Raw genomic sequence first — 5,424 nt, forward strand, 5'->3', positions numbered from 1 at the left:
CTAATGGATTGGATGCGAAAAATATTTCCCTGGCAAGCGAACACCCTGAGAGTTGTTCGACTTGTCAGGATGTTATGGATCGGCCCCCGCGGCCCCCTGCCCCCGGAGCCGCCGCGTTTCCCCTCTCCTGTTGCTGCTCCCGGTGGCCCACGCCGTAATGGATGGCGCGGCTGCGTGCGTGTGTGTGACCTTGCATGCGGCTGCTGGAGCGAGCCGCCGCTCCCTTCCCCGCACCAGCCCCGCTTTCACGTGGCCAGGAGGAATTTAGTGCTCCCGAAAGGACGCGGAGCCGAGTGGATTGGATGCGGGGAGAGGAGAGGGGGGGGATGATGATAATAATGATAATAATAATAAGAATAAGAATAAGAATCCGCCGCCCGAAGGAGAGGCAAACAGGGGGATTTTTGTTCCTCTCTGGCCGCTGTTGCCCACTTGTTTAGGGCCTCGTGCACCCCGCAGGAGCGCCTCTGGGATGCGGGGCTGGAGGGCTCATCATCCTGGCCCCTCCGCCAGCACCCTGGGGCAGCCACCCTCAATTAAGGGGATTTTTTTTTTTTTAATTTTATTTTATTCGAAGTGGAAACAAGCTCGGACCGGGGCCTCGCGATTGGCTCCTGGCTAAATTGCAGCTCCGGGCTCAGTTGGCTGAACTGGGGCTTGTTGGATTTTTTTTTTTAATTTTTATTTTTTTATTGCAATCTGTTCGCTTATTTCCCTTTCCAGGGGTTGATTGGAAGTAAAAACTCCCCTAAATCTGCAGCCGGGCTGGGGGGGCGGCTTTGTGGGACCTCCCCACGCCGTTCCCATGTAGCTGGTTGAACAAGGTGAGCATCTCTATCCCTTTTAATGGGGGAAAAAATATTAAAAAAAAAAAAGACAATCCCCATCCGAGGAGGACAGGCTGGAAGGAGAGCTCGTCCGCGCCGTGCCGTGCCCGCCCCGCAGGACAGCGCCGTGCAGCCCCGAATAAATAATCCTAAAAGGAAGGGGAGCTGTCAGGTGGGTTAGGCCCCGAGCCTGATCTACATGAGGAGCTGGCAGGAACGCCCTGCAGATAAATCATCCGGGTGAGAGGTATTTTTAAATACAACTTGTCCTTGCTGCTCGGCTCCGCAACCTTTATTTTCGTGCTGCCGGCGGAGCCGAGCCCCTGCCTCCTCGGGGTGCCGAGGGGGATGGATTTGGGGTCTGCAGCGGGGGGACAGCGGGGTCCCTGAGCCCCGAGCATCACCCATGGGTTGGGGACCCCCGTGTGCGACAGCTGGGCCCAAACCCACAATTTTGGCTGTCACCCTGTGGGGCCAGGCGGCTCGGGGTGGCCGAGGCAGCTGTCCCAGCCCGGCTCCTTCCCCCCCAGTGCCAGACACGAGGATTTACACGAGTTTTGATCCCGTTTTTACAGCCGGCACCTGTGAGACCAGCACCAGGCCGGGATGTCCGGGGGGGTCCCAAACCACAGCTCTTGCCCTGGGCAAACCGAGGCGCCGGGGGACAGCGGTGCTTGTGTCCCCAGCTGGGGACCGGGCACCCTGCGAGGGACAGGGGCCCTTTGGGTCCCCGGGGAGGGCAGGCTGGGTCTCCCGTGCACGGATCACCCCAAATTCGGGCCCGCAGAGCTGCTGAATCAGGCGCAGGGAGCGCGGCACAGCTGGTGCGGCCGGGGGGGCCGGGGGGGCCGCAGTTGCTCCTGACACTTTTGCCTCTGAATGTGATGATAAAACTCCCTTTCCCGATTAGCGCTGATCCCTCTGCCTCCAAAACAGTTGGCCCTAATGAACATACGGCCCAACAGCTGTAAGCGGTTATACATATGCATGGATATATATATTTATCCCCCCCCCCCCCTTCCCCTCCCCGCAGCCCCTCCATATATACTGGAGATCACAGCTGTTGCCATTCTTCCTCGCGATGCAGATCAGACGCTCTCTCTCTTTGGAGTCTTACTTGACCTATTTTGCAGGCGCAAGATTTTTTGTGATGATGATTTCCCCAGTTGGTGCTTTTGATTCCGCCTGAAACATCTTGATTGAAGGCAAACAATGGCAGCTCCGGCAGCCGGCAGCGCCCCGCACCCCACGCGCCGCCCGGCAGCCGCCACGCGACGGCTCCGGGGACGCTCCCCGGGGTGGCCGCTGCCTCCCACCCCGTCCCTTCCCCGTTGCCCACCGAGCCCCCGTCCCCTGCCACCTCCGGGACATCCCCTGCTCGGGCCCAAAATCTCGAGAAATGAGGGGATTTCCTCATAGGGATGCTCCCGGGGGGGGATGTGGGTGCCCCAGCTGGGGGCTGCGCAGCCCCCGCGGTGCTCTGAGCACCCCACGGGTGATGGGGACCTTCCCGTCCCCTTCCCCACGGGGCCGTGTCTCTGCTCACTGCTCATTGTAGGGTTTTGGGACCAGCCCCACAGCCTCCCCAGCCATCCCCCTGGAGAAGGGCCCCGAAGCGGCCGTGTCCCAGGAGCACCCAAAGCCATTTTTCGTTTGGCTTTTCCATCTGAAGAGTGTCCCTCATCCCCGTTTCTGCAGCAATCGGGAAGTTCACGGCCTGGCCTGGATGGAGGGGACGAAACAGCCGAGGGGGAAAGGAGAAGGGAGCTAGAAATAAGTTTTTAGGGTCAGAAGGCTGCGCTGGATGGCTCCGTCCTGGGCACGGGGAGGCCACGGGGTCACTGCAGCTGGGGCAGGGCTCTGAGCCCGTCCCCGTCCCTCCGGCACCAGATGTGATGTGGGCAGCGGGGGCCAAATTTTGGGAGCAGAAAACTTCATCCATCGGGACCTGCCGTGAAATGGGGCTCCAAAAGCAGCACGGGGCCCTCACATGGCTCGAGGAGCACTGGGGGGGCCCCCTCTGCCCGGTCCCAACCCTACAGCAGCCCCTCCGTGGTGTGAGGGGAGAGAGCGACCTCCGAAATTCACTTTCCTTAATAAAAAAAAAACCCAAACCAACGATGAGCCGACGGTGCTTCATCTTATGCAGCGAGTCTCTTCATTTATTCATTACGAGATAATACCCAAATCTGGCTAATTAATATTCCTGCATCTTTTCCAAGGGCTGATGAGGTATCTTAAACATCTCGCCGAGATGGGCTTTCATATTTATAAGGTTGATGCGCGAACCTAAATTGACGGCAGCTAAATATACTCCTCATGTTTAAGCATGGGGCTGCGATCCTGGGGAGGGGGGGTCCTGGGGTGCACGCCCCGGCCCTAAATGGGACCCTGGGGGGGGTCGTCAGCCCAAAAAGGCTCCCCCGGGCTGGGGTGTGACACTGGGGTGTCTTTCTGCAGGAGATTTCCCGGTCTAATGGCAGTGGAGCCGGTGGAGATTTGGGGTCTGAGCTCCCCGCCCCGGGGGCGGTGCAGGTGCCGGAGCAGGGAGCGCGGGGTCGCGCTGAAATCCTTCTGCGGGGTTAAAAATAGGACCTGGTGGCGAAGCGGGAGCCTGGTTTGCATTCTCCCTCGTTATGCTGATTGCTTATTTACGTCTATGCAAATGGTGCAAGAAGCAGCGGCTCCTCCACCTGGGGACCCTTTGGCTCAGAGGAGCCCCAGCCTTGCTGGGTAAGTCCCTAAAACGCCGGAGGAGCAGGATCCCAACCCTATTACTTCCCGGGACTGCCACCCCGTCTGTAGGATCATGCTGAGGATGAAGCATCCACCCCGTGACGTGCTTGGTGCCCAAGCACACCGATGGCACCGCTCGCCCCGTGCCGCCAGCTGTGCGTGTCCGGCCCCAGCTGTTCCCCATCAGCCTGCCCCCACCCGCCCGCGCCGCCGGGCCCCGAGATCCTTTTTCCACCCAGCCCCATGTCCTTCATCAGGCACCAATTTGGTCCGGCCCAGCTGCTCGTTTTTCTTTCCGCCCCGTGACATGTTTTCACCCGGCTCCTAATCCGTCTCCTTCCATTCACAGCTCGAGCTGTTTATGGATGGGCCCCCGCTCGCCCCCTCCTCCTCCTCTCCCCCTTCGGACCGAGCCATCCATCAACAAAACCCCAAAAACCTTCGGGTTTCCCCTCCTGCCAGCCCTACAACTCCACAGCCCACCCGGGCGAGGCCATCATGTCCCTGCGTGCCACCGGAGTGATGCTGTGGAACCGGGTGCTCGTGTCCCCCTCGGGGCCGGGGGACAGCACCGGGGCCCCAAAACGGGCACCTGTGGTTGTGGGGTGCTCCCCATGACGAGGCACGGGACAAGGGTGAGGATTTGTCTGGTGGAAATGGGCTCGGTACCACAGGGGATGGGGAGCTCTCGTCTCTCTCGGCCCCGCTTCTCCTCCGCTTTTGGCTCTCCTGAGGGGTGAGGGGGAAGCAGCACGGAGGGGATCCAAACCAGAGCGAAAAGGAGGCCATTTGGCAACCGAAAACCCAAAAACCAAACAAGCCCAAACCTGAAGAGAACGACAGAAAATCCCTACCGGCTCCCCAAAGCTGCTCTTTGACCATTTTTCCCCAGATAAGGAGCTCGCCCCTTGCGGCCCCAGCCAAAGGCTTCCTCCTCGCCCTTCCCCGCCCCGGCCTGGGGCGCTGCCAGCGGGGACGAGGCCTTGGGGACCAGGTCGGGCACCGTCCCCATCCCATAGTCCCACAATGGGGATTGTTCTGGAGGCCGTGGGCAGGATGCGGCCCGGCCGGCCCCACGCCTGACTCACATCCTCGCGGGCTGGGAGGGAGCCCATGGAGTCACCTCTCCGGCATCCCCCAGGGGACACCAACCCCACAAGGGCTGGGACGCGGCACCGGCGCTGCTGGCAGCCACTCCGAGGCTTTTTGGGGTCCCCGAAACCCGCAGATGCTGCTGGCGGCCCCGTCCAGCCTCCCACACGTCCCCCAGAGCCGGCCAAACCCGAGGCCTCCTCCGAGCTCGGTGGAAAGGTTTGGGCAGGAAGGAGCCTGGCGGCGCCGAGCCCGCAGCGTAAATCACCGCCTCCACGTCCCGACGGGGCCGCGTGCCCCCACGCTGCCTTCGGGGCTCCTCCGCGGAGGGTTTCAGCCCCAAATTAGAGCAGAGGAGGCCGCCAGCTCTCTGTCACGATATCTCTGTCCCCCCTCGGCCACCCCGTCCCCAAAATGCCCCCCGGGTTGGGGGGCAGCCTCCTGCCAGAGCTCCCGTTCGCGGGGAAGAGCCGCAGCCGAGCGAGGCATTTGCACTAAGTGATCACATTTATTTGAATATTTTTTTTTCTTTTTTTTTTTTTTTTTCTTTTTTTTCTGTGTGTGTTCTAAAATTGGTTACAGAATAAATACCTGTGCCTTATAGCAGGAAGTCCACTTTTTTTTTTATACAAAGTGCTTGTTACAGGAAGTTGCATCAGCGATACGTTGGGGGGGGGGGGTTGCATTTCAGCAACGCTTCCCCTCCTGAAAACTAGAACAGATTTTTTTTTTATTTATTCATTTTTTTTTTTTTAAAGTTTCTTTTCCC

This window comes from Aythya marila (genome assembly GCF_965140915.1).
Source record: "Aythya marila genome assembly, chromosome: 7".
Lineage (NCBI taxonomy): Eukaryota > Metazoa > Chordata > Aves > Anseriformes > Anatidae > Aythya > Aythya marila.